Consider the following 21,011-nt stretch of genomic DNA (forward strand, 5'->3'; position numbering starts at 1 on the left):
GACAAGGGTGAGGAGGCTTCGCACCGTGTGCCCCTTTGAACCTCTTTGAATTTTGTGCCATCTGCACATACTACCTAGTCAAAAATTAATACAATTTACACTCAAATATGTGGGTGGACTGGGGTATGAGGAAACAGGCTCTCTTATTCTGACGAGACGGAACACAAACAGAAACATCTGCATGTTGGGCAGTTGTGATATTTATCCAAACGTTAAATTCACACACTTTTTTTTTTTACCCAATGATATCTGGTCTAGGGATCCAGCCCACACCTGGGGGAACGATGCTCAGTGGGTTCATGGTGACGTCATCTGTGCTGACCCCAAGAGCCTGGCCTGACTGTCTTTGAAGGCCTTTCTGACTCTGAACAAAATCCAGGAGCTAGATTTCTTACTTTTCAGTCTCATGATCTTCTCAGACTACCCCTAGAGGCATCGCTGAGGACATAACGGTAAAATAGTCACAACAACTGATGCCTACAGAGGGCTTGATTTGTGCCTGGCTCTGTGGCACAGACTAAACTCCTTCAGCTCTCACAGCCGCCTCATTAACTAGCTACTATTCTCATCAGCCGTGTGACAGACGAGGGCACTAGGGCAGGTTAGTGCTAACGTGCCCGCACCTAGCTCACGGCAGAGAGAGGATTCGAACCAGCCCATGCTCTGAACCTCTGCACGGTGCCGCCTGTCTGTACAGCAGCACACGCACAGGAAATGGCTACAGTGTATGAAGCAACATCTAGGTGCTGAGCCGTCGTGCTAGTCACTTTGTAGCGCTTCCACGAGGTCATCTCCACAGCCCTGTGTTGAGTGCAGTTGACGGGGTGGTGGGCGGCACTGCGGGAACTGAAGACAAAAACAGAAGACGCTGTCCCTGCCTTAAGAAGCTGACAATGTGTGTGAGATGATGACAACAATGATCCTTACATTTGTGCAACACGTCAGCTTTCAAAGCCCTTTCATTATCTAATTTAATCTTCATGACAATCCTGCCAAATAATTTCCATGATCTCTGCTCCAGGATGAGGAAACCAAAGCTCTCCAAGTCACACGGGGCTGCCCCCAAGATCACCCAAGCAGGCAGGGGAGGGCTGGAACCTGACCTCAGGTCTCATGACTCCCACTTGGCTAAACGGGAAATGACACGCTGCCTGGACAGCCCAGCTCAGTGGTTTCCAACCTGCTACAACACGAGGACTTCTTTTTCCCTTCGGAAATTGTTGCAATCCTGCAAATGAGAGGAGTTGTTATTTTGGGCTGTAGTCAACCAGGGAAGTTCATAGTGGAAAAACCACCAAAGCTTCAGCACGGTTGAAAAGCAGCGGCACACTTTTACCTCAGACATTACTTAGTCAGTTGGCAGATCATATTTGAAGCACAAATTGAGATTTGCAATAGCTCTGCTGCCTGTGGGAAGGAAAAAACTAGCTGAGACCATACCGGCAGAACAGTTCAGAGAAGGACACATTTCCGAAGTCTACCTTCTTAACCAGGGTAGAGCAGAAAAGAGCGCCAAAGTTCTATGGGACTGGCAGAAAGTAGAGGGGAGGAAACATGGGAGCAAAGGATGTTAGCCCTAGGAGGCAAGTCTGCGGGAGGCCCGAAGGGTGTGTGGATGGTTCTGTATTTCTATTGGAGGGAAAGATTATTCTAGGTGCCCAAGGGCCATTTGAGCAGTTGGGATTAAGAATTAGAGAAGTGGACAGAGTGGTCTAGAGGGGAGATAATGCAACTTTAAACCCCTTCTCTGATGCCTTTGCCTTTGGGGTCAGATATGCTTTGTAATTCAGGGTTGGTTTGTTTTTTTTAATTTTAGAAAGCAACGCGGTACCCATACTATATATTTTGTAATGCCTCTAGCTGGATGTGGACAGCATTCTACAGTCAAACACATTGATATTTCTGCAATGAAGTGTACAGATCATGGATTAGCATACTAGACGAGACCAAAGAAAAGACTTAAATGGCTTTGCATTCGTTCAGGACAGGTTTGGTTGCCAGATGTGTTTCCTTTTCCAAGCTTTTAGGTTTTGGAGTTGTAGATAAGGGGTTGGGACTTGAACAGGTGCCATTTTTGGCCAGCTTGCTACATGCCAGGCAGTAGCTCTAAACAGATCTACGTGCATTATCTCATTTAATCTTATGTCAACACTGAGGTTATTATCCTCAATTAATAGTCAAGAAAAGTGAGGTTCAGAGATGCTGAGTGACTTGCCCAAGGTCACTCAGTCAGTCAGCAGCAGGGCTGGGACCGGATCCCAAGTCCCTGTGACTCCAAAGCCAGTGGTCTTCCCTGCAATTAGGGAGGAGAATCCCGTTCTGCCAACCTCACAGTTTTGTTGAGGTCACTACTCTTCATTACTGCAATTACCCATCAAGAAACCAAGGGAATGACTGAAGTCCAAAGCTGTGGTGGTGGGTTCTCACCTGTCACTGAGTGGTCACCCCTGTACCATACAGTTCTGTGCACCCATGTCCTAGCTGAGCAGGACGGTAGGATGGGCATGAGCCCCTCTGTGCCCCGGCCTGTGTAGAAGGCCTCCAAGCCTTATTTGCTTTTCCAGAATCTTCTTAGGGCAGTACGACACAGCAGTTAAACTCACTGATGTTAGAGCAGAGAAGCCTGGGTGCCCATCCCAACCCTTCAGCTCACCAGTGTGCAACCCTATTAAGACATTAACTCTCTCAGGGCTTTAGTTTCCTCACCTGTAAAATGGGGGTAATAGCACTTGGCTTGTGCTGTTGCAAGGATTAAGTGAATGAACACACATTAAGTACTGAGGACAGAGCTGTCTTAGAATACGCCTGTGATATTATTCCTACGGAAAAGACTTTTCTGCCCCTAGCCCGTCACTCTCTTCTCCACCTTGTACACTTGCCTACCCAAGCTCTTCTACCAATTTTTTTCTATTTATTTGTCTATATACCTGTTTCTTGCTATTTATCTGTGAACTCCTAAAGAAGAGGATTTATGCCTTATTTAGTTCTCTGTTTCCACACTCAGCACAGGGCCTGGCACATCATAGACAATCATCTATGAAAAAGGTCTCTGCCTGCAAAAGTTTATAATTTTACTATGGTGAAGTCATCAAGGTTAAAAGAAACCATATGATCCTCATCTTCTATAGACGTATCATAAAATCCTACACTCCTCAAAGCTGTGGGGAATAGAGGTTGCAAAAATCATATAAATTGCAACCTCAGCCTCCATGGAGCTGAGTCTACCCTGGGCGATGGGACGAGCTCATGAGAACAATCGCTGCAGAACAAGTTTGTGGTCCTTGCCAACCAAGGGACAGACAGTGCCACTGGAAGTCCAGAGCTGGGAGAGGGCAGAACAATGTGGGATGAGTCACAAATGTGCATGTCATCCTTGCTCAAGGTAAAATAGGATTGTTGGGTAACAATAGTAACAATGTCACAAGGCAGGATGAGCCAAGTGCATGCCTCAGAGTGGTGGGCACAGCCTTGGGGGTGGGGCTCTGAGGAGGTGGAGAGAAAAGGCAGGCTTTTTGCTGCTGGGCAGGGCGGGCTGGCTGAGACAGCATGTCTGAGTCCAGAGTCATGGCCTCTCCAGAGCTCACACTGGCTCGGAACCCACAGTGTTCAGAGTTGGCTTACCTTCCCTGTGCTGATCTGCTACTGGACTTTGAGCTTTTCGAGGTCTGAGTTTCTGGTAGCTTTTAAAAATTATTCTTATACAAGTAACGTTCTTTCACTGTTAAAAAAGAGAGAGAGAGAAGAAGAAGATACAGAGAACCAGAGAGAAAAAATAGCCCACAATCCAATCTCCCCCTAGAATCACTCAATATTTTGGTGCCTGCACACCCATCCACCCACCCTTCATCCACCCTTCTACCCACCTACTCATCATCCATTCATTTTTATCAGAGTTCTTAGTTGCAAACAACAGGATCCACTCTAACAGAAAAGGAATTTATTAAAAAATATTAAGAGGCTCACAGAATCCAGAAGGTTACGAAGGTTCAGTATTCAGGGATGATACCCAGACCACCAGGAGGTACTTTTCTAGCAAAGCCACATGGTGGCTATCAATCAGCACAAATTCTACAACTTGCTTCCCCTCACCCCCTTCAACAATAGTGAAAATTGGATCCCCAAACATCTCTCCTGCTGCTCTAAAAACCAAGTACCTCCTCTAGCCCTGTTCTCTGGGATGCCTGCTCCCTCAGTGGCTCTTTCCAAATCAAAGTCTCATGTTACTGCATCTGATTGGTGGAATCTAGGTCACACGGCTATACCTTAGCTACAAGGAAGTCTAAGAAAGCACGTTCCTCACCTTCACTTTGAGAAGTGGGATTTATGATGGGGGGAAAACCCACAAACATAGGAAAGATGATCAAAAGATACTGGTGACCATAAGACATGCAAATGTCCCCTACACTATGATTTTTCTCCTTACAAATATAGAATGATACCAATTTAATCATTCTCTGAATCTCCAGTGCCTGGCATACAGTAGGCACTCAGTATATGAGGAAGGAAAGGGAGAAAGAGGAGGGAGAGATCACACAATTACATGCTGCCTTACTAAGCCAGGCTGAATGAAGATCTGATGTTTGAGTCCAAAATTCTCTCAAGGCCTCTTGTGGATTATGAAGGGCGGGAACTCCCTGGACCAGAAGCACAGAGCTGTCCTCCCATCCTTGTCTGAGACATGGGCTCACATAACACCTCTGTCCATGGCCAGCAGCATCTGGACCACGTGGAACGTGTGTGCTAAATAGTCACTCACTTTCTCAATAGCCCACCTGTTGGCTTAATGTTGTTCAGGCTGCCACTGGATCTCCTCCCCTTAATTCCAGACTTTTGTGAGGTTTTAGTATTCTCCGAAGGCAATTTAAAAGTTACTGCAAAGGCAACCTTAGAGGCCTCCCAGGATGATAAAGATCACTGGCACTCAAATTCAAAGGGATCTGTTAAAATCTGTCTTGTCCTTCATGGTCAAGGTGTGCCTTCACAGAATAACATGGGTTCTGCCTTTTAGAAGTTTATACTGTAGTTTAATTGACAAGAGGCAAGAAACACAGTTAAATGACAAAAAGCTCTCTTGGTGCCAAATGAGGGAGAAAAAAGTCAGGTCAGCATAGGCTGGTCCAGATGAAGGAAGGCTGCTGAGAAGGGCATGTTGAGGAACCAAGTAGCTAAGGCTTGGAAGCAGCAGCAAACCTGCATTCTCCCTGACCCCTCCAAAGCAGGTCAGATCCAGTATCTTGAATTCCTGTAGCATCAGGTACCCCTCCTTATCATGGCTGAATTTCATTCTGCGATTATCTGATCCATGTCTACCTCCTCCACTCCACAAAGAACTTGCCATTGTGCCCTAGGAAGGCTCTGGGTGGACAGAGGCTGGTAAGGACCAGGTCAGGGTGCGGCTGAAGGGAGGGTGAGGCTGAGACCCGTCATCACAAAGACGGTCTGCAGCCTCCCCCCACCCCAAACCACACCCCTTTCCCCCAGGGAGGAGCAGCTGATGTGTTTCTGGAGTGTTCCAATCCAATTAGCGCCCTCCCCTTCTCCAAGGAGAGGCCCAAGCCACCACTCCCTTCCCTGAGGTAGAGACTCGGTGGGGAGGGGGTGCTGAGGAGGTCTGAACACCCTGACCCAGCTCCTCCCGGCAGCGCGGCTGCCTCGCCGCTAGAGAGGCTGCTATGACAGCGCCCGTTTCTAGGCGACTGTTCTGGGGAATGGTCTGTTTTGGCAACCGGAGGGCCCCTGGGTAAGGAGAGGGGGAGGGCCCGCACGCTGCAGCCTTATTTGCATAGCAACCTCCTCCCCTCCCTGAGCTGCGCTGCTCTGCGGCAGCCGGGCGGCCTGGCGGCTCCAGCCCTTGCCCTCCACCCAGGCAGCCCCAGCCCCAGCCCCAGGCCCGGCTGCGCTGCCACCGCATTGTTGCCCCGGTCCCACGTCCCCGGGAGGTGGAAGCTGCCCGCTGGGTAGGACATTTCCGGAAAGGCGGGTGCCCTAGGGAAGCGGGGAAAGGATGCTTAGGGACAAAACACAGGAATGGGGGAGGGAGGAATGAAATACTATCTTTTTCAAACGAGTCAAAGTCACATGGCTTGGTAGCATCAAAATGTATTCTGGATAACACGGTTGGCTCAAAAATGTTAATTTAGGTGAAACCTCAGCTAAGCCCTAGGAGGTACTCAGAAAATGTCTTTTGGATCATTAAATTGCAAGTGTATGTGTGAATCTGGAAATGGGTAGGTCTGGAAAAAATATTTCTTACCTAGACAAGTCAGGCAGTGATATTCTTAGGAAATATTTTCAAATAGTGGCAGGAGGGACTTGGTGACATAGTATCTTATGAATTTGTTGGAAGAAACCGAAAGAGGAAATAAATAGATAGATAACTCTTGGAGGCTCCCTCTGTCCTGCACACACCCACCCCACCCCAACAACACCCGCCAGCTTGAGTCCATGATGCCAACTGAAATACCAGGCTCAGACCGACATTAACTGCCCAAGGACACATGCCCTGGGCTGGAACCCGAGAAGGGGGCTGGGCAGGGGCAGGTCACCCCAGCTGAGCGATCACATTCCCTGGCAGCTGTCCAAGGGGCAGCTCTGGCTGCACCTGTTTGTGGGGTGATTTGCTTTTATCAGTATTGACACAGCAGCAGGGCTAGGGAATAGCACAGTAATAAATAAATGAGAGCAAGAGAGGGGAAGAAAAAAGGCCAGAGCCACCGAGGCGAGGCAAAAATGCTGAGGTCTTTTTTTTCTTGTATGTCAGCGCGTTCAATCCGGTTTCCCCACCCCTGAAATCTCTGAGGATCATAGTGTAGGCCTGGCATGGGAGCTCTGGGTCTTAAAGAGACAGAATTGCAGAGTCGAAAGCACCTTAAGATCCTTTTGTGCCAGGCATCCCTAACCGACAGATCTCAAAGTTACTTGGTATCCCCACCAGCCACTTATGGTTTGTCAGGAATCTCAGCAGGAAGGGAGTTTCTTCCTCCTTCTGCCAAGTTTTAGCATCAGGGAGACAATGATTAAAGTGTAGGTTTTGGAGTTAGTCAAACCTAGGATCAAATCCTGGCTGTCTAGCTGTGTGATTTTTAGATATGTTAACTAACCACTCTGAGCCTCTGATCCTCCTCCAAAAATAGAAAAAAAAAAAATCTATTGTTGCAAGGATGCAAGAACTGATAGAAGCAAAGGCCTAGAATAATTGCTCAGTATATGTTCACTTGCTCACTATTATCACCTGTCAACATCAGCTCAGGTTTCTTTCGAGGCTTTGGAGAAAAGGCCCCTCTCCCACCAAAAAACACCTGGGGGGAGTGATCTGTTCCAGAAATGGGAGGTGGGGTACAAGCATGAGCCTGACATGCTTTTGTCCCTGACTTCTTGTGTCCAGGCTTCAGGGGCTACAAGCTGACGCACCTCAATCCTAGTACAGTACAGTAAATGGGATGTGAGGAAACCTGGTCGTCAGAAACCACCTGACCAAGCCCAGAGGTAAACTGCATTTGCAGAAATTACTAGCAATGAGTAACTACCATGTTTCAGACAGGAAGGTAGTTTCTCCAGGGGGCAGACAGGGTGTTTTGGCCAAGAAGCAGGGTTCAACTGTCAGACCACTGGACTCTAACCCCAGCCTTGACGTCTGCCCCTGACATCTGTTAGTCATGTGCCCATGACAGGTTATTTAACCACCATAAGCCTTGCTTTCCTTATCTGTAAAATGGGCATACTAATAGCCCATAAGCTTGTTGTGAGGATCTAATGTATGAAAAGCATGCAGTGAGTGCCTGACATGGAGAAAGTGCTTAATCATGTTAGCACTTGTGGTCATTGCTGTTAGAGAAAAGAGGCCAGGGACTGTGTCATATTCATCTTGTAACCCCAGATCCTCAGACAAAGCTTGGCATTTGGTAGAGTACAGTAATGTTTGATGAGTGAATTAATAACAAGGCCCTTGCCCGCAAGAAGTTAAATCTTCCCTGGAAATAGAAGATAAACTGCCTATGCCACTCACAGTAGGAGATAGCAGAGGGTTAAAAGCCATTCTGCCAGTCCCCAATCCCCAGAGGCAGACAGTCCCTTTGATCCCTCAGTTCCATCTATCCAGGATGCTTTCAAGAGAGGAAAACAGGAAATATCCTTGATAGCCCAGCTTGCTCTGTTTTTCTTTTTCTTTTTTTTTTTTTTCTAATGGTGAGGGGTGGGAGGAGGATGGTCCTTTGGGTCACATTTTGTCAGGAAATCAGCCTCCTTCCTTTCAAATGCTGGTGCTTCCCAAGGGGCAGCTAACATCATTGTGCTCCATGCGGAGAGATAGAGGTGATCCAGAAATGGCAAGGCGGACAGGTTGGGGTTCCTTAGTGGACCAGGTTACAGTTATTATACTCAGGTGTTTCTAGAGGATGTGGCCCTTTGCATATTCACTCAATCACTGTGACTAAGTGCCTGGCCTTGGGCTGGACCCTGAAATAATGGCTCAGTATCTAGTGTCCAGGGTGTGAACAGACACAGGACAGTGTGCTTAGAGAAGATGGGCTGAACACAGAAAAGTGAGAATATTCTAAAGGACAGAAACAGCAGCAGACATGAGAAAGCGGTTATAGGAATGAAAAATGGAAGAGAACAAAAGGAAAAAACCTGGAGAAGAATAAGTGTGCAGGAAAAAGAAAAGAGAGCTTCTAAGAATTTGTAGCCAAAATAGTCAAGTCCTTGTAATAGAAGAAGTGGACAGACTACACAGGGGAGAAACCCATAATCTCTGGGGACACAGAGATGACAGGACTGGACAGAATCAGGAGGCAATAGTTTAAGACGGCAGATCTGACTCTGATTTAGCCAGCCCCGAAACGAGAGCCTTCACCAGCCTGTGTGCTAAACTCACGTTTAGGTGATGTTTGCCCAGGATTGGGCATGATAGAACTTTCTAGGAAAGCAGAAGTAATCTATGTCATGATAGAGGTGTAGCTTACGTGGGCAGATCTATTTCTTAATATTACACAGCAAAGATTTCTGCATTTCTATGTTTGTAAGTTTCACCTGAAAATAAGAACTCTACAAAATAACCAAGTAGGTAGAGGGTAGACGGTAGAGGTAGAGAGGCAACGAGAAAGCCGGAATGTTCCTGATTGTCGAAGCTGGGATACCTGGGGGTTCATAACACTGTTTCGTTGATGTTGAATTTGTTTGAAAACTTTCATGATAAAGTCTTTTTAAAAATTGCCACTGCTGTCCTCAGGCAAGTCCCTTTCAGGTTCTCAGAAAGGCCGCTGAGACATTATCTAAATCCCGTGTTCCTGTTACAGGTGAGGAAACTGAGGTGAACCTTGACTCGTTCAAGGTGTTCTCACATATCAGGTGGCAGAGCTGACGCTGGAATCTCAGGCGGGAGCAGCGGCCTTTGACCTTTTCAACTCTCACCCACTTGTGGGGAGTCAGCTGGAATTTGCTCTTTGCCCTGGGTTGCCTTTCCAACCCCAGGGTCCAGGTCTTGAAGTGCAGGGAGGCTGAGTGGCCTGGGGGGGTTTCCGGGCTGCAAACCACTTTGCTCTCCACTGTTTTTATTCTGAAAGGTAATCCTGAGCTCTCAGAGATTCAATTAGGTCCCCTCCCGCCACTTCCAAAGGCGGAAAAGGAAACCCACACAATTAAAGATTTCAAGTAACCCAAGTGATAACTGCAGTAGGGAGAGTCCCAACTCCGTGGGGAACAGAGGCGTAGCCCCAGGGCAGCCTATTGCCTCTTTTACCTTGGTTCCCCCTTACCTGTAAGAAGGGAGTGAAGATTTCGGGTTCTATTATCTTACAGGGTTGTCAGGAGGATCAAGAGGAAAGCACTTTGAAAAGTTAGAAAGAGCTGTACAAGCAGAGGGAACATTATCCCAGAGAGAGCGAGGGAAGGGCGGGACAGGAGGAAGGAAAGCAGGGAGCCTTCTGCAGGATTCTTAAATACAGTCATTTGGTTGTGCCTTGGAAGACTTTGGGGGGTGGGGGCTATGACACTTATTGATGTCTTGCACTGTGCCCAACAGTGTGTTTTGCTCTCGCTAAAACATGTCATTTCCCTCTTCAAAACACCCCATTGGGACTCTGGCATTATTATTCTGCTCATTTTACACATGAAGAAAGAGACACAGAGACCCTTACACAACTTGCCCAGGTCATACAGCTGCCCAGGGCAGAGCTGGGACTCAAAGCAGGAATCTTATTATGGGAGTGAGGGCCACACCTCCCCTCTGAAGAGTGGGGGGCTGAGGAGACTTCTGTCACCAGGGTATCCAAGTCACTGTCAGTTGACCTGGACTTGAGTCTCAGCTCAACCGCTTATTAGCCAGGTGACCTGGGCTGAGTCCTGATGCCTCCTGAAGCCTCGGTCCCTTAGGCTGCACCAGGGTGATAATGAGACCAGCTCCACCTCCCTCACGGGGAGCATGTGAGGGTTCCATGAAATCACTGATACGGCAGGTGCTCTGAAACAGCTGCAAAGGGCAACAGAAACGAAGAGATCGTTTCTTCGGAGAAGCAGTCCTGGGTTATCGCACGGTGACATCCAGCACCCACCCCGCCCCCGGTCCCCACTCCCTCAGCGCGTCCTCCACCCCTACGTGGTGGAAAGTCCCAACCAGGCCTGTGCGTCGTCGTCTGCTTTGATATTGTTTCGATGGGAAGCGGGAAGAGCGGCTCCCGGACTGTGCCAGCTGAAGGATTCCCCAAACAAACATATTAGAGCACTGGCTTAAGGTTCTAACTGAGGCCTGAATTTCAGCAGGGCCCCTTTCTACTGTTTGTCATAAAACAAACAGGCTTTCGGCTACTTGGGCAGGATTTAACTAGCGATCAGCCCTAGAGGTAAGTGGATCACGCTCAGCAAGCTCACATGGGAGTAATTTGTACCCAAGAGCAGTTCATAATTTATACTTTTGAATCCACAGTCAGGGAGCTATCTTTGCAGTGGGTAGGGACGCAATCTCCCCACACTGTACACCCCTTCTGTCCGGGACTGGGAAATGGGAGACTGGCCAGTGGACCTGAAATCACAGCCAAATGTGTGAAATTTCTTCCTATAAGACTGTAAAAATGTGAAGGCAGGACCTCTATTTCAGTGTGTCTGTTCTGTGTATCCCCCAGTGCCCCTACCCCACATACCTGTAGCATTTAGCACAAAAGTGCAGAGAATGTTTGTGAAATGAATGGAATTAGGGCAAAGAGATTGCAGTGGTTTTACAAGTTTCCTAGAAGTCAAGGCAAAGGCTGGTGTGGCTCTTCCACGGGCCCAGCATGTTTATGCCTCTTTACTGTGGCCTCCCTGTCCTATGACCTCACTGCCCACTCTTCAGGCTGCACTAACTCTAAGCTGAGAGGAACCATATTTCCAAACCACAAATTAGGCAACAAGGCTTAACAGAATATTTGAAACCAGGAATCTATATTCCAGAAGCATTTATGTGCCCTTCTGTTTGCACTGGGATTTATAATACCCTCCTGCATTTTGGCAGATTTTCCTCAACCCAATTTGTCAGTTTACAGCTTTTTTTTTTTTTTTTTTTTTTTTTTTGCAGTGATTACGCTGACTCCTAAACATATCTAGGAAAATCCCTTGAACTCATCAATAGACCTTCAGATTAACCCACCCCATGGCTTGTTGGTCCTATCCTGAAGCTTGACCGTTTCTCCATTTCCCTATCTAATATCCTTCCTGGAGTCCATGAGACTAATGTCCACTACCCAGAGCACATCTGAGGTGAGTGACAGATTCTGGCCCAAGGGAAGAGCCCTAAGTGCTGGGTGGAACAGAGGAGCCTGGGTTTCTAGTCAATGGTGTGTCCCTTCTCTCTGGGTCTCCTCTGTAAACCGGAGGGGAATGGTGGAAGGCACAGACTCAAAGTCTTATGACCTTTTGCAACTCAAGCACTCAGTGAGTCACAGGATGTGAGCATTTGCCCCCAGACCTTGCTTTCTCTCCTGCAGTTTGGGGATAAGCTGTCCTTTGCTCCTATCTAAGGCAAACACCTGCACTGGCCACTGATCCATCTCCCCCTCCCTCCAGCAATGCTCCCTCCTCTCTCCTGCATCATCTGTTTTTCCCTCTTTGCTGAATCATTTGCCATCATCATATAAATATATATAAATATGCTTTAATTTCTCCCAACAGAAAAAGTCTCTCTTGACTCTACTTCCCTTCTGTCTTCTTTCTCAAACTCATTTTGGTCATTCCACAACTCCACTCAAACTGTTCTTTGTTAAGGTTACTGGTTCTCTCACTGTGGTTAGACCTAATGGTCATCACTTAGTCTTCATCTTACTTGACTGCTCAGCGACAATCAGCTGATGATTCTTCCTTGAAACACTTTTTTCTCTTGGCTTCCATGATACTACGCTTTCTTGATTATTCCTCTGGGTCTCCTTTGCTAGCCCGTCATCTCCTTCACCTCAAAATGTTGGAGGTTCCTAGGCCTCAGTCCTTGGATCTGTTCCCAATCTTGATCAATCCATTGGTAATCTCATTCGGTCTCAGGGTGTTAAGTGCCACTTGTCTTAACCCAGGTTCTCCTAAAAGCAGAACCTAATAAAAGGTTTGCATGCAGGTAGTTTATATGGGAATTTAATTCTAGAGAGCTGAAATGAGGGACAGGGCAAGAGAAACAGAAAAAAGGGAAACCAATTCAAGGATGCATTACTGAGCTGACCACTGCTATGAGAGATTGATGCTTGACTCCCCAGAACCATCTAAGGAGATTCAGAACTTCCTGTCAAGGGATGAAGAGGGATCTGCATTTATCCACCAGCTTCCATCCACCACTGGTTAAGGGGGGGGTCCCATGTGCATCAAACCCTCAATAATTCTGGGTTGTACATATGGCAGAGAGGAATGAGTTCCCCCCATTGTCGGCCAGGAGCGTTTAAAGCCATGCCTAAAAGATATCTGATACATCATCTCTGCCTTGATGACTCTCTCACATTTATGTCTCCAGCCTGGGTCTCCCACTTAAACTCCAGACTCCATATTTCCACTTGGTTATCTCCTCAAAACCTGCTCCTCTCATGGTCTTCTCCCTCTTAGCTAATGGCAACCCCATCCTTCAGATGTTCCTTCCAAGGCAAAGACCTTGGAGACATCCTTGAGTCGGCTCCACACATAATCCTTCAGTAAATTACTCTGGCTTTACTTTCAAAATATATCCAAAACCTGACCACTTCTAAGCACAACTTCTGGCCCTAGCCACCCTACACGCCCTCACCTGGATCGCTGCACTTACCTCCTAGTTGGTCTCCCGCTCACTAGCTTGTCCTGTTACAGTCTATTCTCCACCAGCAGCTAGTGAGCTTTATAAAATCTAAGTCAGATAATGTCATTCCTTGGCATTTCCTTTCCTCCTTCCCTGCTTTGAATTTCTCTGTTGCACTCACTACCGTCTAACATAATAGATACTTCACGTATCTACTTTGTCTCTTGTCTCCTCCTACCAGAAGGAAAGCATGGATTTCTGTCTGTTTTACCCCCAGTACCTAGAGGAGTGCCTGGTGCATGGGGCGGGGGGAGTACAATAAATGTTTATTGACTGAAGAGTATCTAGATGGAGCCCCTGCACTTTACAGATGAGGAAACTGCAGGCCAGAGTGATGACTGTACTAATCATACTGCCAGGCCGTCTTGATGCCTCTGCTGGTGTTCTGCAGACTGCTCTCCAATTTCAGCAACATTAATTGTTAGTTATTATTATGAATGTTGGCTGTCTATCAAGTCTGAATAATAGTTTGTAGTCAGGCTCAAATGCATCTCCATGAAATCACTGGAGAACAATTCTAAGGCAATGGAAGCTTAAGTATCCAGGATCACATGGTGTAAAGGGAACAAGCAGCAACTGAGGGAATTCAAGGTAAGAGAGAGTCTCTGGGGGTATACGGAGCAGCAGGAATGAGGAGACAAAATTACTAACCCCTGATATACGCCATTTTCTGCTCCTCATCTCAGTAGAGTAAATGGCAAGACTGGGATGATTTGGGGTTTAACCTTGGGGGATGAGTTCTACTTAGCTGTGTTTAAGCTGTGTGACTTGGTCAAGTTACTTAACCTCTCTGAACCTTGGCTTTCTCTTCTACCAAACTAGGAAGATGGTACCTACCACAATGAGTTATGAGGATTACTTGAAATAATATGAAAAAATGCTTAGCAGAGTGATACAGTCAAGCAATAAGTAGGACTAGGATTATTACCATGATTCTTTGACTAGATCATAGGAATATGCAGCAGTAAGTCTCTGGGCCCATCAGGAGAAAGTTGTGACTGGCACAGAGGGTTGTCCTGAGGAATGGTAAAATGCAGGGGCCGGATAATGGGGGACAATAAATGCCAAGCTGAGACTAACACAAGATCGTAAATCAACTATACTTCAATAAAAAAATAAAAATAAATGCCAAGCTGAAGTCTTGGCACTGTGAAGTTAGTAAAGGATCTTGACCAGGGAACACACAGAACATTGAGTGCCTGTGAGGGAAGAGAATCTGACGGCCAGAAGACCAATGGGAAGGAACAGCCTGCCATCACCCAGCCCCTCCTTTGTTCCCTGCATGTCTCCCCATCACCACGCAGTCCTTGTACTGTTGCAGGGACCTGTTTCAGGTCTGTTTCCCGGAAAGCCCTTGAGGACAGGGACAAGGACGTAGTCATTCCTACCTTCAGGCCTGGCACATAGTAGGGCTCCAGCGGTGTCTGTTCTAGTCTTAATAACCTAGAGTGATGCTGCGGCAATAATTCGGGTGTGTGATGATGACAGCCCAGGTAGGGACGGTGGCAGTGAGAATGAGCACACTCAAATTATGGGAAACCTGGAAGGAGAAGCAGCAATTGTTGCAGTTGTTTTCAGGTAAAAACCAAGAAGACCTGCAACCTAGGCTAAGAGAGAATATACAGGCCTGAGTCCCAAGTCTGCCCCCAGCTCTGGGTTCTTGGGTAATTTTTAATCATTTTGTGGGCAAATGTGGTATGCACGTTGGAGGGTGGGGGCAGATAGTACACGAGGTAACAGCTGTGAATGCCTGCTGAACATTAAAAAGCTCTGAACCCAGACTCACTGGGTTCAGAGATACAGAGAACAAACTGGTGGTTGCCGGCGGGGCCTGGGGGAGGGTAGGAGGAAGAGTGAGATAAGTGAGAGATTAAGAGGTATAAACCTCCAGTTATAAAATAAATAAGTCTCGGGGAATGTAGTGTACAGCATAGGGAATATAGTCAATAATAATGTAACAACTTTGGTGACAGATGGTAACAGCCTTATCATGGTGATCATTTTGTAAGGTATGAAAATACTGAATCACTATGGTGTACACCTGAAACGAATATAATATTGTAATTCAATTATACTTGAATTAAAAAATAATAAGATAAAATAAAAGTTGTTGAACCCAAGCTCCACCACCAAGTAGCTGTTTGAACCTGGATGGCACTTGATCTCTGAGATTGTTTTATCCAGAAACTGAGATAAAAAAGAATAATAATGGCTGTTCTACCTTCCAGGGTTGTTGAAAGGATCAAACAGATTGTGGATATTCAAATGATTTGGAAACTGTCAGGTGCTTTTAAAATGTAAACCAGTGCTAGTAATATACTTGTGGTTAATTCCCTGACCCTATTCTATTCAGATCTTCATTAAAAATTATAAGGGGACTTATCTTTTAAGGCTCAAGCTAAGAACCTTTACAAAAACTTACATAAGTTTTGTTTTCCTCTCTCTATAAAAAGAGGAAACAAAAATTTCGGGTGACTAGGTTTTCCAGCTTTAAGTGAAAGTGAAGGGTGAGTGGTTGGTCTGCAGCTCCTGGGCCATGGGGATCGTGTCATGAAACCACAAAGTCTGAGCCAGTTGACATTCAGTCCTTCCACCTCCAGGTGAAGCTCCTACCTCCTCAGAGATCACTCCCTGATGCTTTAGGAAGCCACCCAAAGTGCCCCCTTCTCAACCAGGGCCTGGAACAGAAGATTGCCCATCTGAAAATTAAATTACAAATAACCACAAAATGGGGATTAGAGCACAGATAAGAAAGACATTCTTTTAAAGGATTCAGTGGCTCAGAAGACTAGGTTGTACTAGACAGGAGGCATTTTGGCACGCACTAAAACCTCTCAGGCCCCACCCCAGGCCCACTAGATCCACATCTGCATTTAACAAGATCCCCAGGTGATTTCTGTGCAGGTTATGATAGTAAAGGAAGCCTTAAAGGAAGAGCCAGTTACAGGGAAATGTGGACTTACAAAGGCTCAAGTTGACGGTGCATATCTGAGCACTATCAGGATATAGGGAAGGGGGTCTTGATCAACATACTTGGAATATTGGGGTCTTGTGGGCAAGGTCATCCCTACTGTGGATTTGGGTGAGTCTGGCTATCCAGCCTAATGCCCTTAAGCTTTCAAGTCATCTAATCATTTCTTGCAAAAAAAATCTGTGCTCCCCAAACAGTACTTCAGTCACCACCCGGCTTCTTCTTGTAAGACATAATGTGCTAGACATACTGATGCAGAGATTCAGATCCACCTGACAGACATTCTTCTCTTTGTGTGCTAAAGGTGGCATTCTTATTTTATACACTGATCAGACAAAGTCAGGTGAGACCCACTTCTGGACTATGATAAATCAACCAGGGTGCTAATTAGCTGTCAGGGGTCCTGAGAGGCCCCACCCACCAGCAGGCCTTTTGCAGCTAACCATCCCTCATCCCCATCCCTCCTCTACCTTTGAATTTCTAGCTACATTACATAGTACTTTGCCTCAGTGTTTCCTCTCTAGCATCGTTTCTCAATTTCGGGCTATACCAACTGTTAAGTTCTCTGAGGGCAGCCAAAGTCTGCAACTGAAAACTTACTTGCTGCCCTGAACTTAAACCCAGAAAGGAAAGGAAATGCCTACAATTAGAAGAAACCACAGTTTCTTGTCTGGGGAGTATTTCACTGAGGTTTTGATGCCGAAGAAATAGGAAGCATGTTGAATGTGGGCCAATAGGGGAATGGTTAAATGAATTACGGTGTATGTGTATATATATATATTCAATACAATGCTATGCAGCTGTAGTCCACATAGATTATGTGTAGGAATCTGGAAAATACTAGTGCTATAAATTCTCAGACAGCCCCAGCAGGAAACATGACACATTCAAAACTGGGAAATTTGAAGGGAGCTGAATAAAGGGGTTTTTACAGAGGTGTGGGCAGCATTGGAAAAGCAGAAGGGAGCTATTTCTACTTACAGTCTAGGCCTGAAGGGGTAAGTGGGGCCCTCCTGGAACATGGAGAGGGTCCCTAGAGGTCCCTTTGATGGAGGGACTCAACTAGTCTGCAGGGATCTGGAAGTGAGGGAGGCAGGGAAGAAATATCTCTCAAACTCAACCAAAGCCAAAGGAGGGAAAAGGAGCACACAACAGCCTCCTGGGGCACAAAGCAGGGTGAAGGCAGTTGGTGAGAACATCTGCAGGGGCAAACAGAAGATGTTCAGCACCACGAATTTACTGGTGGGAAAAGCCACGGTGCAAAATTGTAGGTGTACTACAGATATGTATATACATACACATTAGAAGTAAAATCAAAGGGAAATCCACCCAAAGGCAATATTACTGTAGGAAAGTGTTGTGGGGTGAGCTGGGGATTTTGGTGAGACCAAGAGTAGTTGACTTTCAATTACTGATACTGTGGCTGCGTTGCTTTTCTAATAGAACACAATCACTGAAGCAAGCTGAGAAAGCGAATGGGGGAGGAGGTGGGCAGCCTAAGGCTCCCCTCACTCCAAGACAGCCTCTTGAGACGATTTCCGGTATCCCTCTAGTCGCCTCACTTTACAAAAGGGAGAAATGACTTGTTCAGAGTCATAAAACAGGTAGTGGCCAACCGGGAGGACATCTGGATCCTCACCTCCCCACACAGCTTTCCAAACTGCCCTCACCTCTCCATCCATCTCCAACCACCCAGCCCCGCCTCCCCTCCCTCATCCTTTTCCTCTATCAGCTGCAAATCCTAGAGCCACCCCAATTTGAAGCAGCTAAGCAGCCTCACACCCTTAATCTCACTGTCTGAATGATAAATCCTGCAAGACAGCTCATTCCATTCAAGCCCTTCACACTCTCCTTTGAGGAGCTGGGTGGTCTCTTCCGCCAAAGCGGGGGCTGCCTGCCCTTCCTTCCACTTAGCATTCCCCCAGGAGTCGAGGACTTCCCGGGAGCCAGGCATTCGCCTCCAAAACAATATCCAGATACTAACCAGCCCTCCCAGCCCCCTTTCAGGGCTAGACCATAAAATAAAGCCGCGTGGGCCTTGCACCCCTGGACAGGATCCTTTGTCTGGGTTGGAAACAGCCTGAAAAGATGAAAGGGGCTGCCACTCTGACCTCTTCACCCCTTGTTATCTTGTGCCAACTCCCTTTAGACTCTCTGAAGCCGACAGCAGCATTTTCCCATGGTCACTGGGGTTAACAACGTCTCAGCCGCCAGCAGAGAGCGGCATGTGAGGAATGTACCTGCCTAAGGGGTGATTATTTTCATCAAGGACAGGCTGAAATGGATAATGAGGTCAAAAACAAACGCCATCTCTTTCTCAAAGGACTCTCTAAAGAGAGGCTATTAGATATAGTTCATTAGTTGGGGGGGTGGGGGGAGGTAGAGAGCTACTTTTTAAGACTGCTGCTTGAAGAGAGGTGGAGGCGGTTTGCCAAGTTTAGTTTCTCCAAGTCAGTAGGGGGCTAAGTTTAAACTCAGATTCAAGCTTTTCTATATCTGAGTTTCATTCAGGTACAGGCAACAAGTGGACTCAAAGAAAAGATTTGCAAGAGAATGTATCACAGAGATACAAGTGGGGTCCACAGTAAGCCAAAAATAAAAACCACCTAATACCAGAAAATTTGGAAAACTGATGAACTAGAATTTTTTTTTTGGTGGGAGAGGTAATTAGGTTTGTTTGTTTATTTATTTGGTGGAAGTACTGGAGATTAAACCCAGGACCCCACGCATGCTAACCATGTGCTCTGCCACTGAGCTACACCCTCCCCCTCGGGCCACAATTTATGTATAAAAATATTTTTTTCATATGTTAGCAGTCTTTATAAAATGTCTGCTTTCCATTATCATCACCACTATCACCGTAATTCAGGCACTAACCCCTCACCCCTAGATTGTATCATTGCTTGTAATGGAATCTCTTCTGCTAAACTCTTTCCCTTCCTGCATCCAGCACAGATTCATCTTCTTAAATTGAATGTGTCCACGCTCTACTCAGAAACTTTCACTGCTCGCCGGGGTGGGTTGTGAAGAGGTGTGTGCTAGCACAGTGCCTGGGCCGGGTGGTCACCCTCTCCCTTCCCTTTTTCTTTATATCCATAAAATGAAGTTCATACTCTCTAGATGGCATTTAAAGCTCTCCAAAATCTGAACCTAATTAACATTCAATCTGTAACACCCCCCATTGCACCTTCCCCACACACACATATTTAAAAGACCACTTTCCAGTAATAACCTCGACTTTGCTAACATGATCTCAAGGCAGATGCCTTGGGCAGTAGCAGGGGTGCAATAAATTCCTCTGGGTGTGTTTCGGTTCTTCTTTGGATTTAAATTTCTCATGGAAAAAAAATAACAAATGGAATTTCAGGCTTGGTTCGGTTTACGCAGGAATGTCTTGCTTAGAATACTATGCGGAGATAGAGAAGGTCAAGGCCAAATGGGTGAGCTCCCAAGAGTGTCCCCTTGGACAGGAGGGGGTTTGGACATGCACACTCAGACACATACTTGAGAAAAGAGTGCACACCTGCAAAGAAAACTACCAAAAAAAGAAAGAAAAAGGGAAAAGAACAAGCTGGGAATAGAGTGCAGTGATTAAGAACACAGATGCTTCCTAACCTGGGCGGCTAATATCCTAACTTCTCTCTAAACCTCAGTTTTCTCACCTGTAAAATGGTGTTAATAATACCTACCTCAAGGTTCTTGTATGAAGGAGATGTGAGGAAAGCACTTAGCAGACTGCCTGGCACATAGTCAGTTCTATAAATGTTAGCTTTGGTGATGGTGATGATATAAGCTGACACCTGCAAAAGTTGTCCTTTGCATAAAAAGAAGCTGGCTTTCTGTGGAACGTGCTCCAAGCACCCTGATCTGGCTGTGCTCACTCCAGCCTTTGGACCTTTGCTCCAGCTCCTCTCTTGGTCTGGAATGTACTCTCCCCGCCTCATATCTCCAGACTCAGCTCAGAGGACACCTTCCCAGTGCGGCACCCCCAGACCAGCAGAACGAATCCCTCCCTCTGTTAAGGGAGCACAGCTCTATGATAGCAGTTCTCATGCTGTATGTTAATGCTGTGGCCATGCTGGTCTCCAGAGTCAGAATGTTCACTTCTTGATTATTAGCTTTGGAATTCTCAGTGGCCAAAAGAGTCCCAGATCTAGCCCGCCCATATGGGTGCTCAGTAAGTGTTTATGGAAGGAATGAACAAAGAATGTACAAAGGAGCAGCTTATCCCCAAGGGTACCTGTATGGCTTCACACCCAATCCACCCACCTGGCCTCTCAACCCTCAACCCTTACCAACACTTGCTGGAGAAGAACCAGCAGTCCCGGAGGATCCTGGAGCCTAACAGGGTACTACTGCATTTTCAGCTGCTGCCTCCACCCCACCTTGTGTGACCTGCTGACCAGATGCCACAAGGAGCATGACTCAGTGAGCCCAGTGGATAGTTTAGTACCCAAACTGCAGAATTCAGTTATAGACTAGAGCCCGAACTGCCACTCTAGGATATGCCTGCAAATCAATCTGTACAATGTAGTTTATCAATAAGAGCAATTTGGTGGACTTGCATCCTCTTTTGCTCCTAGGTAATCTCAGGGGAACAAAATCATAACTGATTACTTGGAATTTTTGTCCAGTACTCATGAAAGACACAAAGGATCCTGATTCTTCTCCCTACACTGAGCCCCAATCCTGAGCACCCACTGTGAGATAAGGGGTCAAATTCAAAGGTACAGTCTGTGGTCTTGAAACAGGACCAAGATAGTGGGT

The 21,011-nt window shown here is 46.6% G+C and overlaps 1 protein-coding gene and 1 long non-coding RNA gene across 6 annotated transcripts in view; one reads left to right on the forward strand and one right to left on the reverse strand.

Annotated features, from left to right (window-relative positions):
* Positions 1-21,011, forward strand: part of FGD2 (FYVE, RhoGEF and PH domain containing 2) — a 106,011-nt gene that overhangs the window by 77,840 nt on the left and 7,160 nt on the right. For 3 of the 5 annotated variants that reach the window (XR_004313553.1, XR_004313549.1, XR_004313551.1), the window contains one exon: positions 11,546-11,727. The exons of the other annotated variants lie outside the window; for them this stretch is intronic. The gene's annotated coding sequence lies outside the window, so the exon portion shown is untranslated. The remainder of the gene's footprint in view (positions 1-11,545; positions 11,728-21,011) is intronic. 5 annotated transcript variants of the gene reach the window in all.
* On the reverse strand, positions 185-14,963 carry LOC116658262. Its single transcript, XR_004313554.1, has 3 exons — positions 14,662-14,963; positions 3,622-3,718; positions 185-1,228 (listed from the first exon to the last, which is right to left on the reverse strand). It is a non-coding gene; the product is annotated as an uncharacterized LOC116658262 (long non-coding RNA).

Source organism: Camelus ferus, chromosome 20, assembly GCF_009834535.1.
Source record: "Camelus ferus isolate YT-003-E chromosome 20, BCGSAC_Cfer_1.0, whole genome shotgun sequence".
Classification (NCBI taxonomy): Eukaryota; Metazoa; Chordata; class Mammalia; order Artiodactyla; family Camelidae; genus Camelus; species Camelus ferus.